We start from the raw sequence: 26,349 nt of genomic DNA on the forward strand, positions 1-26,349 counted from the left end.
TTCGGGCTGATTACTTTTCTGATACTGTATTCAAGCTCGCTCTTATGTTTTCTTTCCTCTTCACATCTACTTGCTTTTCCATATCCTGTTCACCAATGGCATATCCCCCATTCTTTGGGTAGTATCCTGGATTTCTATTTGCAATACACTGACATTTATTTTGCTTTTAAAAGGCTTTCATTTCCAATTTGATCCGTAGTCAGAACACATGATAATAAATGCATTTCAGTACATTCAAGACTTTGGAATACTTTTGAGCTAGTTTATTAGATCACTTCCTGACTATTTCTCACAGGAAATCGGCATCCTATATCATACTTGGAAAATAACAACAAATATTGACAACATTTTACAGATTTCAGAAGATACGTCTTTTCAACACTGTTGTGTCCTTGTAGTGATGTTAAACCTCTAGTACAAAACATTTTTCTAGAAGAAAGAGCTTTATTTGACATTGCTGCTTTACTTCATTATTCATATTAGTTCTATGACTCTTTAAAATCTAAATCCCTTTCAGAAAACCAATTTGGAAATATTTATATATACTGAAGTGTTCCCTATTTCAAGAGAAGGAAAGATTTTTCGTATGGTACATTCATTTTTCTGTCATTCAATTTTTTTAGTTATTATAGTTGAAAGATCAGAAGCGATAAGCATAATATGTTTGTGTGACAGTAATTAATTGCAGCTACATAATGACTATACTTCAAAACTAGTACAAGCGGAAAGAGCAAATTGATTGCAGTATTAGAAAAAAACGGTCAAACTAAATTTTTTTTATAATTAAACTTCCAAAGTTAGGTAACTCACACTGTACTACTGCTATGTTTAGCCCAGCAGTCCTTCTGATCTTCCAGGACTAAACGTACATCCCTGTCATGTCGCAGTTCCATGTCAGGGTGAGATTTAAGTGTGCAGAGTTTAGCTCCCTCCCATCACCATCTGCTGATTTCCATGGGAATCAGATGGGCCCCTGGCAGGAGCCTCTGGTGTCCCTCCACAGATGCTTGATCTGAATGACCAGGGGACCAAAATCTCAGGTCATGCAATTGCATGCCCTGAAAGGTAAGTGCAGCTTACCTAGCTATTAAGAGCTGTCTAACTTTAGTCATTTAACTGAATCATCTTAAGTGATACACTGAGTTTACTTGGACTCCCTCTACAGTCACTAGAAGGAGACAGGCACTGTCAGAAGATGGTCCAGATTGTAAGTGAGCTGAATTGCTCTATGGTGGAATTCATCAAATTATGTATGATAAAAGCAACCTCATACAGTTAGTGTGGAGAAGCTGGTATGCTGTAAACTCACAGCCAGGCTCTCTGAATGTTACCTTTCCTGTGCACATGAGATGTCAGGGTTCTTTTATCCACATAAGGATCCTACTTTTCTTTGTAAATTGGACAGTTGTATTTCTGTCCAGCAAAAGATGGCTGTGCTCCACTAGCGTTGCTGCATGCAGCTTCCTTTCAGATGCTGCCCAGGTGATAAAACATGCTAGTTTAATTCAACAGGATAACATAAGACAGTTTCACTAAGCCACTCCCAACAGATAAAGTACAGATTAAAATGCGTAAAAATATTGTTAAAGTTTGCCTGTATCGTGTGTTTTAATTTTGCATAGAGTTATTAATTGAGTGGCTGAGTTTGGATCAGTGGGATTGAATAAGGAATTCTGGGGATGCAGCAGAATGCCATGGTCATTACTCTGGGGAAGATTCTATATAATTTACATTATAACAATACTGTTTCCCATAATGGAGTAGTGAAAGAAAATTCAATGTGAAAAGAAGTCTGATTTTACCATCTTACTCATCTGATTCTCTGTAATAAAATACATGCTCATACCTGCTTTTAATTTAACTTCAACTTTCTTATATGCTTCCTTGTCCTATCACATATACTGGTTTCAGAATACAAACAGAGGTCAACTGTATCTGTGCCTGAAGAAAATGCAATATGCACTCAAAAACCATATTCTTCAGAACTGTTAGTAGAAGAATATATATAGTGTTTAAACATGTTGCCAGTCAGACGCATTTGTGTATAAGGTACATTTCTAACATATAGAATACTGTAAATGTATTGTGACATAATATTAATTGTATGCAGCATGTCTCACATTCATTTTTAATTAAGTAGACTTTGTTCATGTATTTGAAAACTTAATGGGTTAAACATTACAGTACAAGAAGTTTGGGTGTATTTTTAGTTAGCTATACATTTATAGAATAGTTACTTCATTAGCTGAGATATAAAATTGGTGCTTTTAAAGGTAGTCAGCATGATGATAAAGAGTGAACAGAAGTCAATGTATTGAATATGCATCTAAAAAAGAATAGTTACGATTGGTCATTTTGTACAATGTAAATGTTACCGCTCTAAGGCACCATTATTACAGAATCAGTGGTATCTCTTTTAAAAGAACAGGCTATCTTTACTTCTTTACTTCACCCCTTCTGTTTTTTGTGTAGGAGCAAGAGAGCAGTACCATGTCAGTTGGTCTGTTGACTGAATATGTAAATGATATCCATGAATGCCTGGTTTTCTTCAAGATCTTTTGCTTAACAAGGAAATAGAAAAGGAGGGACTCCTTAGAGTCACATTCATTTCCTGCAGAAGACTAACAAAACATTGAATGTATTGAGGGTTTATGTAACAAAATGATGCACACATTTTCTGCTGATAGTTTGCAGTGATGAAATTCACAATGACTGAAGAAGTCTGATAGAAAAAGGCCAATGGTGCACTCCTACCATTGTACAGCTGAGATTATAAGGGCCACCCCTGTTGAACTGTGTTCCTATATTTATTCTTTAAACCCATATGAGAGAAAATTGCTGCCACCATCCAAGCTCTCTCCTCTGCCCCTGTGATATAATGCCTGGTGTCCATGTGTTTTTTGACAGGTAGTTCAGATGGAGAGGTCTGAGGACAAGGACTATCCTCAGAAGTGATAGGGACCCTTGCAGAAGGGAAATGTTTGTCCCCTTATCTTTCTGTAGATGGTGCCGATCACCGTTCCTCTTTGCTGTGGCTGTGAAGTAATGGATAAGCTCCACTACTGTTAGCCTGCACTGCCTGTCCCATTCTAAGTGAGCAGTCCCAGTCAGTCAGGGAGAGCTGCTTCCCAAGCACCTTAGTATGCTTCCTGCCAAGCTGAAAACCACCTTTATGCTAGCCTTGTGGGACGTGCTTTGGAGCGTTACCGAGCCTGTCCGCCGGCTGCACTTAAAGGGGTTGTTTCCATGCACCAGCACTTGCACGGAGAACCATCTGATGGAATGTGTGTGGAACTGCTACACATTTTACAGAAATGCAGTAGATTGGCATTATGGTGGGTGGATATATTCCGTGTAAACTGCTTATTTGTTCTTTCCAGTGTCATAAAGTGCAAAAGTATGCTGGCAAGGAATTTCTTCCTATATTCAACATGTGCCACATGGAGCTAGCATGTAGTGATTATGCAGACAATCCTTTTGGTTCATGTTAAATGGCAATTTCTACCTTTGAGATAGCTTAACATGGAAAAAAATGCAAAACAGATTTTGTTCTGGAGGCTGGAATTGTTTTGTGTGCATAAATAAAACAATGTTTCTTTTGCAACTGTGAAACTTCCTATTAAAGGATGCATATAACTTTCAAAATAAAAAGATGCTTGTAACTGTAAATGGCTATGATATATTTGCTGCTCCCCCACCCATTTAGAGACAAAACCTATTTATGAGGCTTTATTAAGTGCAAATAATTCCTATGGCTTCAGCAGAGAAGAAACAGCTGCAGAATATGGTCTGATTTGCATATAAATGACATGATTTCAGCTCAGAGAGGGATATTGAAAAAATGCATATTTCTACAGTGAAAACCTGATAGTCACACATATTAAGGTCAGCTTGTGTAGCTTAATTTTTAAGCTGCTGCCTGTCAATATCTGATCACACTTCCAGCTAGATTCAGGCTCTATCAGTTTTAACCACTATGAAATTCTGAATTTTTGCATGTGAGCTAAATAAATCATTTTTAGAAATAGATTTCAAAACATTTATCTCAACAATTTAAGCACTTATAAACACTCAGAATATTTACTAATACAAGTGTCCAACTGCAAACTCTACACTCTTCCTTACCTTCAATATTGTGAATTTGTGGTGTGAGAAAAGCGCTGTTTGGATAAGATAGAAAAAAATCTGCTAATCATGTCTAATCACTTCAATAAATGGTAAGATATAGTTGAAGCAGAGGGGTATTAATTTTAATATCCCAAATATTTTCCTCAGTTTATCTTCTCTATCAAGGATAAGTTCATGCTTCTAAAATTTCTGTCAAAGGTAGGCAAACACTGACCAGCTGAGATGCTGGGCCAAAGCAAAAATTCAGTGTTTCAAAGATGAACCTAGACATGCCATTTTAGCCCAGTTCTTTCATCTCACCACACAAATTCTCCAAAATATGGTATTTATTTCAGCCTGAAGTACAATTTTAGGTGATTTTAATGAACTGCCTTCAGCGTAATTATTATCTAATTGCTCAACAGCTACAACATAGATACGATGCTATTCAGCATGACTTCACCAGTAGTCCCACAAGGCGCAGACACCGAGCAAAGCCAGGCTCTGTGCAAAGGACCCTGTGTCTCCCAGACAAGCTGTGCTGGTCTCCACAGATGCAGCTGCTTCCTGAAAGGGCATGGCTGCCACTTTGTGATAGTGTCCCTTTACTAATGGGCTCCCATTGTTTCTGTGATAGAGCCTAAAATAAAAGAAAGATGTCAGAGAGCCAGGCAGTAAAGCATTTGGAGGTGAAGGATTTGTCTCGCTAAGGCTTCCAAACCTTGGTTTTCAGATTCCTGTCTGGCGAAGGCCTCATTGAGCTGAATGCTGTTGCCAGAAGCCATAGGGCTCCCACTTGCGGAGGGGCTGACTGGTCACAGTGAATTGGAATTGGTCTGAATGCCTCCTGACGAGGCTTGGTACCGTTGAGGAAAGAGCTGGTTAAAGGAATGCTTTAATGCTAGAGACTTGGATATGGAGGTTAGAAGACTAGTGAACTTCCTTCTTAGCAATTTGTTTTAGTTTGTAAAGGCTATTGCTTTCTTTGAATGGAAATGAGGCTGTAGGATTTTTTTTCTCATTGTGACATATTTTAGCTGTTATAGTCCAGACTTGTTAGGTGACTGGGTGCAGGAAATAAACTTCTTTTATCCGATGGCACCATTCTTGTATGTTACACCTAGAGGAGGTTTTTCTTCCTAGCTTGGGAATTTCTACTCAGGGAATAATCACCCAGCAGCTGGAACGTTGGTAACATTTTCAGTATCTTCTCAATTTAAAAAATTTTAGGCTGTGAGGTCAGTTGGGTGGTTTCTGAAAATTGTACTGAGAAAGGCAAAGGCAGCTTTCAGCAAAGCATCAACACCTATTATCAGAATAACTTTACTTCAGAAGAATGGCAGTAGAAATGCTGGAGGAAGTGTGGGCGATGAGATGGATCTGCTTGACTTGTGATGTATTACAGGGATGCATTTGAGAGACTCGAGGCTTGCACAGTGAGGAAAATAGCCTATATTAGGAAGATAAGAGGTACAAGTGGATCGCTCTTTCTGTCTTGCGTGTGATTGTCTCAGATAACCATATAAGCAGAGGGTTAGAAACATTCTTAGCTTCTGGAGCAGATTTACTGAAATAACAGTGCATACTGAGGATGATGGTGATAAAATGGAGGTTGTTCTGGAAGAAGATAAAGTTGGCAGCTTGGAATGGTGGAAAGCAGTTTCAGAGAAGCATGTCGTTCAATTGAAATTAGTCTCTGTCCATAGAGTTTATAGCAGCGAATCGCAAATGTTCTTTCAGTTCAAGCAGTTAATAATATCTCAGCACTGCAGCTTAAGGGATACAATTTTCAAAATTATTGTAGTGTGGGACCGATAAATTTCAGCACAAATAAGGCAGTACTCCATATAATTTATTTTAGATTTCCATCTAGGGTATGTCCTGACACTCCACATGAAAGTCAAATTGTCCATGTAAAATGGTTTTCAGGTGATAAGTTGACCCCTGGGGTTTTAGTAAAATAATAGATTCAGAATTCTATCTGACTCTCCAATCTGTAAAAACTAGTTATCAGCTGCTTGAAGGATTTGATAAGGAGCAAAAAAAAAAGCTTTCATATAGTGACATTTTTCTCATTAATGGGGACAATGTTAGAATCACCAACTCTGTCTGGATTTGGTAGTAAATACTCTGCTGACATATGTTTTGGGAGGCGGTTGTTCTGCATGAGGAGTGTCTAACCCTGTATGTGCTGTAATATGCATATGGAACAAGGGTATTTCTGATATGCACGCAGAGCCCTTCAGCAGAGGGTGTTTACTGTGCCACCATCTGGCCATCCTTTTTAAATGCATTCTATCACCAGAGCCAACCTTTGCAGTTTTGCTGGAGAAGGACTGTCCTATTGTGCCTGGAGAAACACCAGCAGAATAACAACATAGCCACCTTTTCCTGCTAGCACACAACAAAAAATAGAAAATGTTGCAATATTCTTTAATGTTTAAATGTACTGCAAAACAAATAGTAACCTGAAAAGAAATGAAGTATTGTTGTAAGTTCATGTCTGAAAATTCCTACAGCACCTGCTGTAAATTTTCTTACATTTTTAGAATTTTATTTAAGCTTAATTGTATTTTCTTGAGAATGCCTATAGGTAGCTCCTAGTGAGTTGTGTGGCTTCATGATCAGTTTAAGCAGATATAACGCTGGGTAGAGGCTTCATTGCATTTTGTTTTAGTAGATGGGTGTATCTGCGCATACATGTGTGTGAAACAGAGCACCAGTGAACAACAGAAGGAAAACTAAGGTGACAGTAAAATGGCAGCAATCACAGTGACAGCAGAAGTAGTCTGCCTGAAAGCATGTTTGAGTTTAGTACTGGCTGAATGTCACTTTGAATTTTGTGCAAAGAAAATACTTCCTGCTTTTTAATAAATACTGTTCATTTATTTGTTTTAGCTTTACAGAGAAAACTGGGTGCTAGTTTTGCCAGTGGACAGGCTGTAACAGATGTGAGACATGCCTGTTTGCTCACCTGAGCGAACTCACGTGAGCTGGCATCTGAGTTCTGCAGGAGAGTGCTCAAAAGCAAAGTGTCTGTCAGGTTCCCAAAGTGCTTTTCTTTCAGAGGAGCAGATCTGAGGAACAGAGGAGCTTATGAGTAACTCCAGCTTCTGCTATTGACTGGATTTACTCTGCATGAATATATTCCACAACAGCTGTATATTCCCCTTTGGATTATTTGTTTCTCTTAGGCTGATTTTAAAATGTGACCACCATTTTTAAGGTTTCAGGTGTTATCATTGAAGCATTTAGCTATTCACAGAGGTGATTATCAGAATGTTCACATCTGTGGCCCCAGTTAATTGCAGGCTCATAGGCCACATTTTCTGTTTACAGAAGCCCTTTGGGGAACTGTTTCCTCTTCTAGTGTGTAATGATGCATGGAAGAAATTAAGGCACTTCACCTGTATTCCTCCACATCCTTTGTATGTTCTGGCAGTGCCAGGCCGCTGCAGTGCCAGGCCGTTTGCTGTAGCTGCCCTAATATTCACTGGAAAACCTGTGCCTGCAGCCATAGGTATTGTCACTGTTGGACATGGATGCGTCTTGATGCAGGGCTGCATGGTGAGTCCTAAGTCCTGCATCAAGGAAAGTGTGTGGAGCAGCCATGTGGCTGGGGCCAGCCCCCTCGGAACAGCTCGTCCCGGAAAAAAGACCCCAGTCCGTCCCCGGAAAGGGGCAGGCAGAGTAAGGCTGCTGCGGGAGCTCTCGGGGGGATGTGTTTTATGAAAATGCCCCTCTTGTAACTCTTAATGTGGGAGAGGAATGTCTGGCCCAAGACTTTTAATCAGTTCATCTGATAATTAACAGAGCTTTTGTTTTATGCATATGGCAAATGGACTACATAGCACGTTAATTAAATAGAGATCCTGAATGCTGCTTAGAATTGCCATTGGCAGCTATAAATATCTTTTCAATTGTATTTTTATCATAGCTTAGTGACAGTTCATCAAGATGTAGTCCTGTCTGTTAGCTTCACAGGTGGCAGAGAGTGCTTGGGATACTCCAAGATTTCATCCCCGCTTCACAGCTCTCCACGTTGCCTTGAAACTGCGCTGGGTTTTGTGTCATCAGTGAAAGAGCTGAAAAAAGGCAGCATTAAATTTACATTTCCAGTTGCCATGCAGATGGAATGGGAAATGAGCTCTCCGCCACCAAGCAGAATCGGTAATATCATTTCAAGTACCGGCTAACATCTGTAAACGTCTGTGCCTGCCCACAGACTCAGACGAGAGATTTGAGAACATATTTCTTTAAAAAGGTCATTGAGGAATACAACCCCCAGGATGCACCGCACACTAAGTGTTTTAATATGGCTCTCACAGAGGCCTCATATTGGACATTTCCCCTTCTTAATTATGCTAACAATCTCCAGCCTGAGGCACACTGAAGAATCACCCAGCTGCCTTGGAAAAAAAATGTACGCAGAAAAAGCTTTTTTTTTTTTTTTTTTTTTTTTTTTTAAAAAAAGCGCTGCTGCTGCGCGCTTCCCTCTCCGCACACGCGCGGCCGCGAACAGGCCCTGCCCAAGCCCCCGCCGCGGCGCGGAGCGACGAGGCCGAGCCCTGGCGGCGGCGCGGCCGCGGTGCCACCCGCTCCCCGCCGCCGCTCGAGGCCGTTGGTGGCGGGCGGCGCGTCCTTGAGCCGCCGCGGCCCGTCGCCATGGGGACGGGCGGGCCGGGCCCGCGGCCTCGAGGGCGTCGCCGAGCGGCCCGGCCGGGCCGGGCCGGGGGCGGGGAGCGGCTCCCTGCGCGGCGAGGGCCGGCGCCGACGTCGCCCTCGCGGGGCAGCGGCAGCGGGGCTGCGTGAGGGGCAGCGTTTCGTTCCCGAATCCCGATTGCAGAGGCGTCCCCGAAGCTGTACGACTCCTTCCGCCCCCCACCTGCGCTGCCGGGGCCTGAGACACGGGCTGGGAGCCGGTTCGGGTCACCTGGCCGTTTCTGCGCGATGGCTGTAGCCCTGCTGGCCAGGCTCACGCACACAGAAACGCACTTTAAAAGCAAAGGTGCTGGTTGCCTCGTGCAGTACCACCAAGGGCCATAATTTTAGGTAAAGAAAAGCCTAAATAGCAAACGGGCCACTTACTGTGGGCTTGAAATGTACCCTGACAAAACACATTGAATCAGTAAATGAGTGACTCGCTGTAGAGGGAATATCCACGTACCATCTTCTGCGGGCTTTTCCCCACGCAGGAGTTGCGTGGCCCGGTCCAGGCTGGAGTTTCCCGCTGGCTGTTCTGCGTTGTCGTTGGGGCTGCGCAGGTGTGACCCCCACCAGCCGCTGGGCCCGGCTGGGCCACCATTTTGTGTCACCTCCCTTTCGAGCCGCCATGTTACGCTCGATGCTGCTGCGCAGAGCCATCTCCACGTGCGGCTCCTCAGCGCGGAGCCCACCTGCGTGCGCCTGCCCCCCAGCTAACGTCTGCTGCGTCCTGGGGAAAAGCAGAGCCGGGAAAGTGCCTTTTTCTTAAAGCAGAAACAGGTTGTGGGACTTCACTCTCAGAATTTATGATCCCTCGAGAAGGAAGAGCTGCCTGCCCCGAGCAGCTGTGGGGCTGACCTCTCCTCCCAAAACGTGTTGCGGCAGGAAGGGAGAAGTTGTGAGCCTCTGCTGTGCCCTGTGCTGCGGTGACCTGGCTGCGCTCGGCCCCGTGCAGCCGGGGCCGAGCGGCCGGTGGTGGCCAGCGGCCGGGGGGGCATGGGCCAGCCGCAGGGGGCAGCTGCCCCCACGTCCTCCATGCCCGGGGAGCGGCGCCGGCGCGGGGGCTGGTGTCTGTCTTCACGCTCCCTTTCAGAGTTCATAAGATGTTAACTTTTGAGAGGGAGGTCCCCCTTGTGTATTTATGTCAGTGATTTTGGGTTTTAAACTATTCATGCATGAAAAATGACTGTAGGAATTGTATACTCCCATGTGCAAGTAACGACTATGTGGGAACGCAAATTAGAGCAGCTCTGCAGCGGGGCTGCCGTGGCTTGCGTGCGCTCTTTGGGAGCATTACGGACTGTCTTTAAATGCTGGTGCATGTTAATGCATTGATTTCAACCAGTCTTTTTGTGTCCCTTTTGGATTTGTTCAACTTAACAGCTAGCGTGTCTCGTGTTTGCTCTAAGATATGCCCAGCAAATTAGGCAAATTAAAAAATACATGAAAAAAATATAGTGCTGTGCACATGTATCGGGTTTGTTATTTATTAATAGACTCCAATTTCCATATGATAGCCTACTTTTTTTTAACTTTGGCTCAATGGATGGCTTTTGCCAATTACATGTAGTCAGACAGCTTTGAAATCTGTTTTTGCTTTTCTTATGCATAAAGGCAGGGATTCTGTTTCAGGTTCTAATTAAACCCTATCCTGATTTTAAAGATTCTATTGTCCTTTTCATTAAATCGGATTTTTGTTAGATCTTTAACGAGACCTCAATGGGGTAATAAATCTAAGCAACTGTCCTTATTAGGAGCAGATTATCCTCATGAGATGGTAAGTCACAGAACTAACTGAAACCATTTGTAGTGACTGAACTAAGGCTTTTTCTCCCTAAACATTAAACAGACTTCTGAATGACTTGCTTGGGTGCTCAAATTAAATTAAATGATATTTTGTTTATTTTTCATTTTCAGTGTAGGCTATTTGCATTTACTTAAAGTTTAAGAGTTTCATTCAGCAAAATTCACTCCAGGGTAAAGATCCTTATTTCCAGTAAACAAGCTTTGTAGCCATCAGTGAAAGTCTTGTAATTTCTTTTCTTAGTAACCCTTGGAACGCTTGTAATTTATAGACCCCACTGACCTAGTGAGTATGTTCTTACTTCATCATATGTTCCACAACAGATGAGTCTTGGCTGAGGATTTAGTCTTGCGTTTGTCCCACTCCCTGGCTGACTAGAACTGCCGAGTGCACAGCAGTGTGCAGTTTGACCAAAGATCTCCTCAGATGCTGGACCAAAACATGTTTTTTAATCAGGGAGAACTTACCACAGAAACCACCAGAAGCTGTGGCTAAGCTTGGCCCTCAGGAGTTTGCGTGCCGCCTCGAGGTGAAAGGGGATCTGACTCTAGGTTCTTTCTGTTTCTGTTAGAAATGAAAGTGATTTGCTTCGTTTGAGAGCGTTTTCCATTCTGTAGGTACTCATGTATTATTTCATTCCTGGTTTTAATCATAGGTTGGTTTCTGATGGGACATGGCTTCTTCCACACACAGTCAAATCATTAATTTCTGCTGTATGTTTAATTCCTGACTTTGCAATACATATTACAGTGCAAATTTTTAAAATTACCTAGTTATTTTGAAGCTCTATTTTGTGGTGCCTGGTTCAAGACACTGATTTCTAGGACTTAATTCTACCCAGAAAGCAACAGGCAAAGGCAGAGAGCATGGGGACATACTCACAGCAAGACATGTCGCCTGACAGTCTAATTTCTTTTTTCTTTTTTTTTTCCCCCTTCACTAGCTTCAGTTTCTGAGCTGACTTCAGCTGCTGCCCTCTGCAGAGCACATTGCAGGAAGCCAGACTCCAGGGACAAAGCCACACGTGACGCCACCCACGTCCGTCCGCCTCCATCGGGAGCGATCCTGCAGCCCTGCTCAGACGCAGATGAAGACAAACCCTTCTTGGTTGCTGCAGCTACACCAGCTCTCAGCCACCAGGTATTTAATGTCCTGAAGTTCTCCTGTCCCTAGGCTGTTCTGTTCCTGCTTTGCAGCCCAGTATTTCTATAGAGCCAAATATTGCGAGTCTGCAATCTCTTCTGCCCCCTACATGGTGCTCTGCTATGTTTCTTCATTAAGAGACTTATACTCGACCCTTTCTTGTCCTCTAAGTTATGCCATATAGATATTTCGGGGCATAACAAATTATAGGAGAGGAATATAGTCCAAAACCATTAATTTCTAATTAGACATTTGCTGTGTATCCTGGGCAAATTTGCAGATTTTGATCAGCCTTCATCTCCTGCTCTTCCAACGGCAAAAGATTTTTGGCATGACAGGTCATAAGGGAGGTGGAAAATCTGGTTTAAAGTGAGGTTCTGTAGTTCTTCAGCATTATGGCTCCTCTGTGCTCTGATAGGAAACTCGGAAAACAGAAGGTGCTGACTACAGATAAGTCACTTAGCTGCTGCTCTGCTTGTGGCAGAAAGCCTGTGGGGAAACGCACATCCTGGCTCTTAGGCCTGGATTGCAGCTCTTCCTTCCCCCCGATACACTGTGCCTCTGTAGAGTGGCTAACCTCAGCGGAGTCCGGCTGCTGATTTACTTTTCAGTGTGACCCACAGCACAGGAGCATGACGTGGCTGACAGTGCTCAGTCTTTAGAACAGATTTTGGGGCAAGTACGAGTGTATTGTGTGGTGATTAGACCTCCTGATTTAGTCAGAGTGTCTTTGAAAAATGGCAATGCAGTATCTCAGACAAAGTCTGTGGGCATAGTCCTGCTCTGGATTCTTGTCAGGATGTGTGTTCTTGTACCCTCCCTGCTAATATCGCCAACAGCGGGCCCAGGAACTAATCTTCTTTCTGCCCTGAGATGGGAACTTGTTTTCACTCTCTGTGGGGCAGAGCTGAAAAGCTGGTGTCCAGCAGGGGAGTATATCCCTGAGTATCTGCAAGGAGAAGGTGACGTGTGAGTACAAGAACTCTAGTTTGCTTTTCAACGTGAGTAGATGAGGTTTAGGTGGGAAAATGATGGAAATGCTAAATGATTACTGCTAACACTTACTAAGATGACAGCAAATCTCCTTTATATTAATGTTCAGCTTCTGAGACTAGATGGAATCTTGCTTTATTAAAGAAGGTAGGAAGCCCAGAAAGGAGCTCTTTAATCTTCAGCTGGAAAATACAATTTTGAAACCCATTATCTTAGGAATGCAGTAATCAAACAGAGTAATAACTGATGTTAAACCAACTTTGAATATTATTTAAAGTATTTCCCGAATGGAAATAGAAGTTGATAGGATGGTGTCAGATTCACTTGGACATCTGCTGTGTTTATGCTGTTGCACACACTAAGAAGAGAGGTTAATTAACATGTATTTTCAGCTTGTGTGATTGTTTGGGAACTGTCAAAGGCTAAAAAGTTATTATGTGATTCATAAATACTTCCACTTGCTATTTGCTGCTTTGGGCTGTTGGTATTCTATTGGCATTATTTTACAAGCACAGCTTTTCCTGTGAGAAGTTCGCCATGCTGGGCAGCTGGCGTCCTGCATCTCTGGGAATCCTCTAAGTTAGAGGGAGAAAAGGTCCCATTAGGCAGTCTCTCGCCCTGCTAGTGCTAAACTGTTCCCTTCAGGACATTTTGGAGTATTTTCTCTAACCTAGCTTTAAAAGTCCTAGATGATGAGCTTTGTGGCAGTACATCATTCATGTTGGTGTTAACAGTTTGTTGTGATGTTCAAAGTGAGGTTTCCCTTCCTGTTACTCATCCCGTCGCACCTACTTGCAGTTCTTGAGACGGATCCAGCCCCAGCCTGCATGGGGGCCGTGTTGCTATGAAAGTATTCGGTGGCACAGGAGTGCAAACGCTACGACACCTGGCAGTTTCCCTGGTCAGCCTGCACCTAATATCGTGTATCCATCTTTCCTATTGTTTCCCAAACTAAAACGCTTTTTTCCCAAATGGAATCACATTTCCTTTCCCCTCCCCATGTTTTTCACCTTTCTTTGTCTATTTGTATAATGCATCTGCTCTCTCTGTTGTTTTCAGTTTCTCCTAATTTAATACCACTGGTGAATTTCTCACTCTCTGTGCAGATCATTAACAAGAGGCTATGTGGGACTTCTTGTTAAAAAAATAAAAATAAAAAACAAATAAAAAACAAGAAACCACTGCATTGCCAAGATAGCTCACTTAGTGTATCGCACAGGTATGCATCAATACTCTTTGTTTAGAGACTTTTAGCTTTCTTTAGTTCTTTAACAGATGCAAAATGATCTCTGGATTTTAACCTATTTGGCACTTCAGTGTGAGAATACAAAGAACACGGAGAAATTCAAAAGTTACAGGACTTGAGAGGACATGTGCAGCCCGAGGGAAAAGGCAGTTTGCCATGTAAGCAAAATGAAAAAACAAATTAACAAAATCCCGACCCAGTCACAAAACCAGTCTGTCCCCAGCCTGTGGGCAAGGCAAGGGAAGCCTTTTACTCTCTCCTGCTCCCTACACAGGCCTGTTCCAGCCTGCTGTCGTGCTCGGTGGCTGGAGAGTTGGCAGAAATGTGTATATATACCTGAAGTGTCATTGCCTTGTCCAAGGCTGAGCTGGCACTGGCGTGCCTGTGGTGCAGGTTGAAGGGAGTTCTGCTCTTTGTTGCTGTTTTGATGCTGCTCCTGCAAGAAGCCAGGGTTTATGTGATCGCTTTAATCTGGCATAAATCTTTGTGGCTGCTGCTGCCAAAAGGAGCAGTTGTGTGCTGTGGTTGGTGGCAGAGAGTTGGATGAGGGGACAAACCAGACTAAAAGCTCTCCGATTTCCTCATCAGGTTGGCCTGAATGCGGTACTGGCACAAAGGAGGGAGACGTTGGGGCGGGAGGGGGAACATGGGCTCGCACAGGCTGAGCAGTACCACCACGGGCGCAGTAGGGAAGTGAGGCTGTTGGTGCGTTAGTCCTCCTGAGTGCCTGGTTTAAGACTTACAGGACACTGCTCTGCCTGCGAGAGCTGCACACGGCAGTGAGGGGCAGCTCCTGGGACCCCGGGAAAGCTGTGCCCTGAAGGGGCTGAGGCCTCCTTGGACTGACAGCCCCATCCCTTTGTTTGGCTGTGCTCGTGGCCGGAGGTTTGCACTAAGAAAGCGCTTGTTCTCAGCTCTGCATTAGGCCAGCAGCGATGGCCTCATAGTTGGGCCTCTGGGCAAATGAAAGGAGAGTCTTGGGCGGCAGCAGGACTTGCGGCAGTGCCCCATGGGCTGCATCTCCCAGGAGTCCTCCAGGCACAACCCCGGCCTCCTCCTTGGACCTTCGCAGCAAGAGTGGGCCGGCAGCTTCAACTCTGTCACCTGCAACTCAGATAGTGTCCAGCCACACAGAGATAAGCAAACTGGTGGCCCCTTCGTGCAGAGTCACATCCTTCACATTGCCTTTGTTTCCCGGGTTAATAATATTGTGTGTAACGCCCTAAGCACAGACGGAGAATGAGCGAGTGTAAGGTCTGCTTTCGGGGGCTGGTTGCAATGGTGATTTTTGGGGGGCTCGATAATGCCCAGTGGAGCTGGATGAACTTGCTGTCAGATAACTCTGTATAGATAATGTTTAGCTTGGGTCAAAAGCAGTGCTATAAACTGAAATAAATAGCTTAGTTCTGATTACTTTTTCTGGAGGGGGTGATGCAGAAGAAAATTAAATTAAAAGTTAGCTTTGATATTAGCTAAAGACTTTTTACATGTCACTTAAAACTTTAAGACATCTGATATTAACAAAGGAGCCTATTTAAAATAATAGTGAACTGCCACCTGCTGGTAAAAACAGTAATGCACAGAATGAAAAAGCAGACTTTTATGGTGATAAACAATTCTTTTGTATTTGACATGCTACAGTCAAATACACACATGATATGGAAGCTGCATATATTTATTTCACTGTTTTTCATCTCCATTTGCATTTTCATGTAGAATATGCTAAACAGATGCCTATAACATAACTAACTTTAACGACAAGCGCAGAAAACCAAAGACAATAAGAATAAAGAATGAGGACTAATAAAAGCAGATGAGCGATCAGGGTGGTGACAGCCTCCAAATGTGTCCTATTTACATTGCTAATAAAGAATCACATATACTGCCTTCTTGATCCCCTCATAGACCCTCCAGTATGACCAGAATTCTAGCACTGAAACATTTCCCAGCTTGTTCAGTTTGATTTTCGTGTGTGGTTCCTTAGTCAAGCATGTAAATAGGAAGTGGATCTTTAATTGTTCCTGATTTAAGTAGGTCATCATCTCCAAAACACAAATCTGCCATCTTCTTATAAGCCAGATCAGCTATTAAAATGGTATAGAAAACACTTATTACACAAATATGACCAGAGAAAATAATTGAACAAAGAAGCACTCCCAAAGTGCACTGATGAGTTACACAACCAGTCTCCATAAATCACAAGTGTGAGTGCACTTCAGGGGAGGGACTATCAGATTTCATATTTGTATAGTGCCTACCAAGTAGGTGTGCTGAGCGTGACTGGGTCCCTAAGGTGCTGCTGCGCTATAAATAGCGGTATTAGCGTGAACTACCTCCAAAGCAAACATCAGGCTGCTTGGCTTTTTCATTTGCATGCAGTTTTCTTCTATGATTTTGGTTACTCCAAACATATCCCATTGTTTTAGCAAACTGCTCTTGTCATAGGAAATGTGTAAATGGGCAAAAAAAAAAATAGGTCAGTCCTTCCTTTGAAATCAGAGAAGAGTGTGCATTTGTAATATTTCCCAGGTTTATTTCCTGGGAGCAGATTTGGCAGGTATGAGAGGAAGTTAAAGATTTATTTTTGGTGCTGTGTACCAGATGTCATACCTGCTCTTCTGAGACAGTTGCTTTTATCTCCAGCAGTACCTGCTCTAGTAGCAATGAAAGAAGTGACTTGAATCCCATTTAAAGCATGTAGTGTGCCCTGTTTGCATGCCACTAAAGGAAAGGAAAGGCTTGTTTGGGAGACTCCAGGCAGAGTCCTTGTGCGTCATCATAAAGCAAACATGTTTGCATCCCTCTCAGCAGTATTGTTGCTTCTATGAAGAAGTGGTGAATTAACAGTGCCCAAGCCCAGGGCTTGTGACCCCAGCATAGGCCGAAGTTTTGCAAAGATGTTTGAAGCCCTGTTGTATTTATGGGAACTCCCCATGTGGATCATTTTGTAGAACCCAGGTTGCTGTCTGTAAAGGACCATTTCTGGGGAATCTGAGGCTGCGCGTACCCCACTCACAGTGTTCTTAATCCAACCTGGTGCTCCTCGGTGCCCTGCCTGATGAGGCCATCAGATCAGGTCCATGAGGACTATTCAGACCACAGGGCCAAATCCTCAGCTCAGGGAAACAGCACAGTGTTGCTTTCTGCCCAGATCTGTGCTAGTTTTAATCTGTGGAGGATGTAGCCTGTGGTGCATTGTCACAGGGGAAATGCTCCAATAGCAACACAAAATTATCAAAGGGAAATGGGGCCAGGGGAACAACCGTGCCCATGGATACCTGTTAACAGCCGGGAGCTGAAGCGCACAGTTGCCATCAAAGACACTGTCCGCTGCTTTGCTCTGTGCCGCTTCAGTCTCCCTGCCAGCGGGACTCTGCCTTTCAGCTGACACACGACTGATGGTTGAAATAACAGTCCCAGTTTATTCCAGGTATGCCACTGACCTGCATGACCTGTAGGAAGGATAAAGTAAAGGCAATCAAAGCAGCACACTCCTGTAGGCACTAAGGGCTGTAAAAATGGAAACATGGGAAATAAGCTATTAGAATAGGTGAAGGGAAGAAATGAGGATGGAGGTTCACCCTTCCCGGCTAATAGGCCAAATCTGGATCTCAGTGGGACTGAGATTTGACCCAACAAGAGAAAGGAGATGAATAAGAAATGGTCAAGAAATAGATCTGGTATTTACTTCGTTTTATGCTAGAATCACTCTGTTCAAAAAGTCTGCCAAACCATGGAGGGCTGGGGCGGCAGGGGTGAAGAGGTGAGTTGTGGTGATGGGGGGAGTATTGTTACATAAATTGGAGCAGCTCAGGTCTGTTTAACTGTTTAATGCCATATACTATTTGTCTTTTCTGACCTTAGCCTGTTGTGGGATGCGGGAAATTGTGCTGATGGCACAACTGGCTCTTCGGCCGTTTCTTTTCTCCGTGTTTCCAGAGAATTAAGCCCCGTGTCCTGTCTGTGCTATGTTCGGGGTTTGGCAAAGGGCTTTTGATGGGTCTGTCATCCTTTTGGCCAACAGTTAATCATGTTTCCTTCTCTTACTGCCCCTGCTGTACTAAAATGGAGTACCTGGGCTAAGTAACAATAAAGCTACTAGCAGTTTATGAAGGCGCATGAATACCATGAGTCAGTGACCAGTTTCTAGCAAAGCGAGGTTCTCAATGTGTGGAGATCGTTTTGCAAGGGTTACTGCATGGCAGACTTGGAAGTGATATGTAGCAGTTTAGTGGTGTTTGGGAAGCGGTAAAACGTTCTCTTTAAAAATAAAGAGGCATGAAATAGATATTATTGCACTGGCACAGAGAAGGGGGGAATGTGAAGAGAATGGTGTAATGGCTACACAATTGTCAGTTTTGTGAATATAGTAACATTTGGAGACCTCTGGTATTCATTTCAAATAAACAACGGAATAGGACCCATATGCTACATGCTTGTCAAAGCCAGGTGTAGTGATCCACTAACATGCTTATCAGGCAGACAGGGTATTCAGAGATGCTCTGCTTTCACCCTGTCTACTGATTGGAATTGGGCCCATGATGAAGCCAGGTGATTAATCTGCAGGGGTTTATTTTTTCTGAACTGTTAATGTCCTCTGTTTCAGAGCAACAGCCCATGGCTCATTAAGCAGGGAAGATTTGAATGTAAGTGTGAAGGGCAGCGCAAAAAAATTCTCCGCACATGTCGTGTTTGAGTCTTGGAGATTAGAAAAATAAAGTATTGGAGAAAGTCTGTCCTATGCTAAGGCTGAGCTAGTACTTTTTGAAAAGTGATAGTAGTGTTAGAAAATATTTATATATTTTAGTCAGTGGGCATAAAATCTAAAGTCACAAGGCTCTCATAAGGCCGTGGTGGACACTTGGTACTAGCCCAGAAATGCACAGCTGCCACTTCAACTGACCTGCTGTGAGATTCATGCTCTTTTTAAGTCTGTTGCTCCATTTCTTTGGTGATTACATCTCTCTCTTGCTGTGCTCTTTCCACCCGTACTGCTTGTGTACTCTGGCATTAGATGCTGAGAAAGCAAATGGGGTTGCTGAGTCCAACTGCCTCAACAGAAATGGAGCAGGGAAAGTAAATAGCTGCTCTTAGAGATTTTGCAATATTAGGTTAATTTTAAGGGTATCATCTCAAGGTTATCTGCCCCCATTTATATCCTGTCTCATACCTGTTTGTAAAACTTAAGTCTTCGACTGAAATATTTGAAAACACATGGATTCAGGGAAAGACAATATGGTGTTATACAAGCATTAATTAAATAATCAATTAACCCCAATAACTTTGATGAGAAATAGGGAAGTATTTCAAGCCATTTTTTTCTTTTTTTTCCTTTTCCCCATCTGTTAAAAAAGAAAGATTGAGGCTTGGATGTGTAGATTTAGAGGTACATAGTCTAGTGTCTGTGGTCTAGATGCCCTTTCACTTTGAGGCACCACTTTGTTTTTCTTGAAGTGTTGACAAGTTCCTTCCCCTACTCTTTCACTCAGGTCTTTTTCTCATGCAAATTCCTGGTCACTGAGCAGCAGCATCCCATGCTTCTCCTGGCATCTCTCTGATTTCATCCTGTGAGTGAATCAATGAGGGGAGCGGTGAAGGGGGTTGTTGCAGAGCAGGGGAGAGGAAGGCGAATAAATGGCTGTATTGCATCAGGCTGTATGGGACGTGAGAAAGCCTGCCCGGTAGCTCAAGGAGGACGTTGGGCTGAGCCCCAGCTCAGCTGCGGGGAGCTGAAAAAGGTGCTCTGCCAGTCTGCTGACAGACACCACAATACGCCAATATTTAGAACACAGAGTAGAGCCACCAAAATCGTGGACCCATTCTGATGTTTTATTGGCTCCGGAAGAGGTTTGGGCTGCCCTAAATGAAATTAAACTGTTAGATACTTGCCCGTCATCTACATTCCTAGTGGGTTTGCAGAGATGCAGTGACAGTGGGGAAGGACTGCGGATGCTTGTGAGAAGGGAAAGCAACGAGATTTCAAGGGTTTCCTGTCTTTGCTCTCTGCTGAACCTCTGCTGGCTTTTTCTTTCTTTTTCTCTCCTATTATTCTTAAAAGTTCTACTATAAACAATTAGAGGAAATTTAGAAATAATATTGTCTGTGAAGACTAGGAAAGTAAGAATACATTTTGCATCAACACTTCCCTTTGTTTGTCTTTTTTATCTTGTTTGTCTTTGATCAGCTGCAGATGAAATAACTACCTGATTTCACCTACAGGGCTGCCACTCAGACTCCTCTGACACCAGAGTGTGCTCTGTAGCAGTACCCATTTCTTATTCCAGTGCACTGACAGGTCACTCAGAGAGACTAAAAACTCTATTCTGAAGTGGAAAAGGAAGTGCAATTTCAATTTTGTTTTGATTCGAAATTTTCCAGCTACCTATCAAGACCAAATCCTTGAACTATTTACTTAGAATAACTGAAATACCCCTATTTGAAATAGTGGATATGCAAGAGTTAGCCATTAAAGAGTTGGGGTAAAATTAAAATCCCCTTCAATAATAACTAAAGTCAGAGAAAATCTTTCAAGAAAATTAAACACTTGATCAAAAAGAGAGAAGGGTTATTGTCGAGAGCATAAAGATTAAACAGGAGAGTTGTCTCAGAGAATAACCATCAATGATAAGTAGCAGGTAGTTAATAATATCCCCTCAGGGATCTTCTTTACTCATGTAGGTTTTTTGGACAAATACAATATTCCATTTCTTATAGTTAAAGCATCAGAGCGCTTCGTGTCATTCCAGAGTAGCAATAAAACTTCAGTGGAATAAGGCCAACCAGCTAGGTGAGGAAGGGGGTGACCCAGGAGCTGAAACAGTGGGGAGCCAGTGACAGTTCTCTCCAAATAACTTTCCTTTTTAAAGCCCAAATCACAGAGACCTATTCTCAGTCTCCGCACCGTGCCCCTTTTTTCATCTCTGCAGGATTGTACCAGCTCTGAGATTTTATATAGTATTGCTCCTTATTATAGAGTAGCTGAAAATGAATGAGAGACCAGACAGACGAAGGGTGTGATTCCATGTTGTAATTAAGAGCTGGTTTAGAGCACGAACATGCAAACGGTTGAATTGGTGCAGTTAAAGGGAGGGTAATCTGCAGGCAGAGGAAGGCACACAGGGTGCAAAGAATGGGGGCAGGAGGGTTCGGAGAGCCTCTCAAGCCAGCTCTGCAGCTGGAGACACTGTAACATGAAACGACTCCCTTGATCTCTAATTTTTCCTCTCTTATTCTCTCCTCCTATGTAATTACAATAATAAATCTTCTTGTTCCTTAACCATCTTGTGGCCATTGCAAACATTTAAGAATTAATGCAGTTCTCACACATGATGCACATGTTCTGCATGTCCCCTTGTGTCCCTCCATTTATTCATTTATCGTGTACACACAAAATTCCCATAAAAAATTAATCTGAAATACAAATCTCTCTTTGCATCATGGGAACATTTGCATATAGTAACGTTAACGAGATTATTAATTCTGCATGCACAGTCTGTGGACTCCACACACAGGGCCAAATCTCTCCCTGATGCAGCTATGCTGAAGTCAGTGTCAATCTCAGAGATATTTTTTTGTATCACAAAAAGGTGAGTGGAAAGTGACAGTTTTCCAGAACTGGAGTGTTGTCCTTAAAATACAAACAAGAGAATGAGAATGTTAGTTTTCAGTTTTTCTTCTAAGAAAGGATTATTGAAAACTAAAAGTTAAAAAAAAAATTCCTCTGTAAAAAGGAATTGTATACTGCTTTATGTTTGTGTCCGGTGGTTCCTAATAGATCAGAACAGTCTGGCAATAAAGTGATATATTTTGTTTTTAAGTGCTGTAGTCCATGGGGAATCTGAAAGTTACTTTTGCTGTTCTTCCTTACTGTGAACATCACGAGTAGTTAAACTTCTGCTAGGCCTGTTGGGGCTCGGGTGCACTGGAGAGGGCAGAACGTGTCATTGTAGCTGGACCAAAAGTAATTCTGGTGCCAATGTGAGGCTGGAAAGAGCTCCATTTTCTCAGGAGTAACAAGGAGCGCAAACTGCCGGAGACCTCAGCGCGGCAAGGTCCCGGAGGGTCCCCCCGCCGCGGGAATACTCCCTGCCTCTCGCCCGGCTCCAAGTGCATGAAGGGCAGCTCTACCCCATGGTGGGAGGCCTGGGCAGGCCGGAGGCTGGGGGGTGCTGAGGGGTGGCGCTGGGGTGGCAGAGTGGTGTCGTCGTGGCCCAGGCTTTACTCTGGAAGGAGGAAAAGGAGACGGGGAACAGTCTTTCCAAGTCTGATGGTGTGCGCAGATCTGTGTGGATCGTTCACCTTCCAAGGAAAGTTTAAGGCAAAAAGCAGTAACTGGAATGAAGGATGTGTTCTTTGGACTGCACTCAAATCCTGCCAGACACACATAGGTAGGGGCATGTTGCACCCTTCCCCAGCTCCAGGTCCCCCCAGCAGGTCGTTTTCCTCTCATTGGTGGACTGGGAAAGGGTCACATTTCAGTTGGTGAAACCTGAGTCACTGGAGGCTTCCTAAAGGCTTCTGCTGGGAAAGGCCCCTTCGCAGAGCTGGACCTTTCCCTCCGCTGGGGCAGGGAGAGGTGAGGCCGCTGCCGGCGCGGAGGGGCCCCTCCTGCCAGCTGCTGTGTCCTGGGGGCAGCGGGCTCTCTGTGCGGAGCGGAGCCCTGCAGCCCCCCTGTAGCACCCAGGGGGTCTCTACTTGCCTCTTCGGGGCCTGACAACACTCTGCCTGAGCCGCAGTCCAATCAAACACTTCTGGCTTCAAGAAACAGTATATTTTCAGTTTCACTTTATTTCCATTCTGATATTCAAGTTTAGATGTCTGTAGTTTAAGGAATAGTCAGTGCTTTACTATTTACAGGGACACTGCTGTTGATCCTTGCACCCTCAGCTCCTAACTGTAAAATATCCATTTGGCTATACACCTTTTAAAAGTATTATAAATAAAGCATACGAGACAACTACCACAGCTGGAGTTAAGCACTTACATGTGCTTGCTGAATCAGGGACCAAGTCCTTAGAAAGATCTTTCAGAACTGACTGGAGATCCATAAGAAATTGTCTTGACTTAACCAAGCCATCATATTTCTCTTCATCATTGCTACTACATCATCTTTTTTCTTTCACTTCCTTCTTATTCATGCTTAAATGAGAAACATCTGTTTCCATTTTTCACATTGTTCTGTTATGTGAGTAATGATATCAAACATCTTTTTTCTGCACTGTGAAAGAATAAATTAGTGTTAAGTTTTGTGAAGTGCTTTTAAAACACTAAAGCAAAACATCTGTTTCAGCTGCAGGTCATTAAGATGAAAAATCCTAGTCTGTAGGCAGTGTAAAACTGCCCAAAAATTTATCAGCCCAAGCACACTTCCTCACCTGTCCTTTACTATAACAACTGAAGATGGTGAAGGTACAGTAAATCTTGTCTTCAGGGATGGAGCAGTTGAAAACGCTCAGTGCCATAATCTGCAGCAGCACCTCACGGCAACGAATCCCTGGTCTGCTCTGGAGACACCCGGAGGTTGCCCCCGTGTCGCGAACCTTCAGGCTGAGAGTGTCCTTGACCTCTGCGTCTTTCAGGGGGGCACAGCATTGCACAGGTTGCCTAATCCCCTGTAGATGTTTGTTTTACTGAACTTCAGCTGAAAACTCTTTCCTTCCTCCATTTAAGATTTAAAGACTGTCTCCAAGGCAGATGGCTATAGTAAAGCTCAACTGGCAAATCTAATTTACAGGTGAACTAGGATGCTGTTTATGTGCCAAAGCCCAAATGTAGATGTCTTTGTTCCTTTGTTGATAGTGATCTCCTTTGTAAAGCACTCTGAGAGATGAAACACCAACAGCTACCTGAGAGCTTGGCTATTAATAAATAGAATAATTAATATTAACAATGTGTGCATTCACTGAATTCTGTAGGAAATACCAGGTCTTTTGGGCAGGTCCCGTCCTTACTCCTATAAGGGGCTAGGTCCACCCTAGTTTCCCTCTGTCTTTAATTAAAAGGTCCAGATCATTACTAAGTGTAAAGGAAGTGCTCAGTATCTGGCAGTAATGGGCTCCCAAACTGGATGGGGCTTTTCTAGTGTTTTGAAAGGAAATACTTGATTGTTCTTCTAATCTGCTGAGCAGCAGCCTGTGAGGTGCTGAGCAATCCTGCTGCTCTGTGCTCACACCCTCCTTGTGTCATGGCTCGGGGGCTCTACTAGCCCTCTGTACTTTTTGTAAAAGTCTTCTGGCTCCCATTTCACTTACACCCAGGGTTTTTTGAGACAGAAGATTGTACATAGGCTGCTGCACTGAATCTGTTCACCTGCAGCTTTCCCCACCCCCAGCTTTTGAGCATGATTTCCTTTTATGCACTGCTCTTTCACAACTTGGCAAGTTTCCCAAGACAATCCATACCAGAAAGGAGAATATGGCTGCTGAGCAGCATAGACAGGAGAAAAGCCGTATGTAACAGATTCATTTAAATACTATGAAATGTTGAGACAAGTGAGACAACTGAAAGCAAAATGCAGCCCTTAATCTCTAGCATCAGTTCTTCTGCTTGCCCTCTCCATCATCAGCATCTAATAGCCACTGACTATCTCCATGCACGTCTCCCTCTTTTTCAAGAAACTGCCTGCAGCAGAATATACAAACAGCTTGGCAGGCGGTTTTAGGGGCAGGTTTTTTATTTATTTATTTTTTCTCCTAATGTCTCACGATCCTCATGAGCATTTCCCTACTAATATGCCTGTGGCATCATTAGGTGTTTAATGAGAGTGATGTTGCCTGAATATTACTGTTTTTATAGCTCATTTTGTTTTGACAAGTCTTTGGTTTTGTGGCAGTTTACAGCATGCAGACTTTTCCTTCCTGTATCTGACTTAGAATTTGTAGAAATATTTATCACAGAGATATTGTCATAAAACGTGAAATAATGAATTGAAAACATTCATTATCTTTAACAATAGTATATGTTCAACACCACTGTGGTTTAATGACATCAATTCATTATTTTAATTTATTTCTTTTCTATAACTGAAACACCAGGAGTAGTTCAGTAATGGCCACATTATTGCCACAGATAGCGTGGCTTCCTTTGGAAGCTCACTGAAAGGCCAGCATGGGCTCCAGTGAGCCTTGGATCACAGTCTTGCTCCTCCTCTTCCTCACTTGCAGAGTATTGATCATTACGTGTCACATTTACACAATCAGAATGCCAACATTGTACCTGCAGAAAAGAAACCAAGGCTGCTAAAATCGTAAGTCTTGAATAGATACATACAATATCATTTTACCCACTGCATTTTGTCTACATTTTGGCTTGTGCTGCATCCATTTATTTACTGATTTAGTTAAATGGATGCAGTTTTTGTGTACAGACAAGATCATAATTCTTACTTAAGAATATGCCATCTTCATTTACTATGTCATATGCATGATCAGTGTTGAGTAAAGCATTTAACAGCTGTGTCCATGCAAAGAAAATGGTGATATTTTTAACACACTAATTGATACCCATTAAGATCTCATTTTTATATTATTTTCCAAGTGATTTTATCTGGTTTAGGACACCAGTGTAGTTGCCTTGTTGCGAATGCAGCAGACTAGGTTCAATCTGTTGTTTTCCCACCTGAGAGCCTTCAAAACAACTTGCTGCCATCGGTATGTAGCTTGCTTGCCTTGACTATGATGAGGTGAGATTACTGGGGCGAAGGACAGAGACACTGGAGGTACTCGTGCTCCTTCCATGTGACGTGTACTCTGCATCACAGTAACAGGCAACAAGCTGCACCTCTCTGCTGTCCCTTTCCTCCTCCCACTATACTGCAGCTCAACTGAGAACCTTTTTTCTTGGAATTCCCTGTTGTTCGTTAAATGCTGTCAGCCGCAGAGGTCTACGCTTCTCTTCCCAGCACTGTCACAGTCACGGAGCTGCATGCCCGGTAGTGGGAGACGTTAACAAAACTGTAATTGTATACATAGCTACTGTTTCAAATGTTCTTATTCTGGCTTCCAACATCTCTATTTGTATGTCCCTGTTTATATTTAATGGCAGTTTTAGTGGTTAACTGGCTTTACTTTGGAAACCTTGGCATTTCTCTTGCCAGTACTGAAGCTGTGAAGATCTGAAACAAAGACATGCCTTTTTACTCTGTTTCTTCTGATAGATTTTGTCATTTGGCAACTGTTGTTCTATTAGACTTTACAGAAGTTGGACAGGATTCTAATCTCCTACAAAGTGGCACACACACTTACTAGAATGCAGGAGCAGGTTTGGGGCCTTTTTAGTGACACACCATGCTGGGTGTCATGCATGAGAAATTAGAGTCTGTCTGTTATTATGTGACCAAACAGCTGCAGTAACT

General features: G+C 43.2%; 1 protein-coding gene and 1 long non-coding RNA gene across 2 annotated transcripts in view; one reads left to right on the forward strand and one right to left on the reverse strand.

Annotated features, from left to right (window-relative positions):
• Nucleotides 1–248: 248 nt before the first annotated feature.
• Nucleotides 249–9,664, reverse strand: LOC135329042 (uncharacterized). The gene is made up of 2 exons (XR_010390202.1): nucleotides 9,275–9,664; nucleotides 249–8,192 (listed from the first exon to the last, which is right to left on the reverse strand). It is a non-coding gene; the product is annotated as an uncharacterized LOC135329042 (long non-coding RNA).
• A 1,986-nt stretch (nucleotides 9,665–11,650) lies between these two features.
• Nucleotides 11,651–26,349, forward strand: part of ZNF644 (zinc finger protein 644) — an 83,092-nt gene continuing 68,393 nt past the window's right edge. The window contains exon 1 of the mRNA XM_026116561.2: nucleotides 11,651–11,755. The gene's annotated coding sequence lies outside the window, so the exon portion shown is untranslated. The remainder of the gene's footprint in view (nucleotides 11,756–26,349) is intronic.

The sequence above is a fragment of the Dromaius novaehollandiae genome, chromosome 8 (genome assembly GCF_036370855.1).
Source record: "Dromaius novaehollandiae isolate bDroNov1 chromosome 8, bDroNov1.hap1, whole genome shotgun sequence".
Classification (NCBI taxonomy): Eukaryota; Metazoa; Chordata; class Aves; order Casuariiformes; family Dromaiidae; genus Dromaius; species Dromaius novaehollandiae.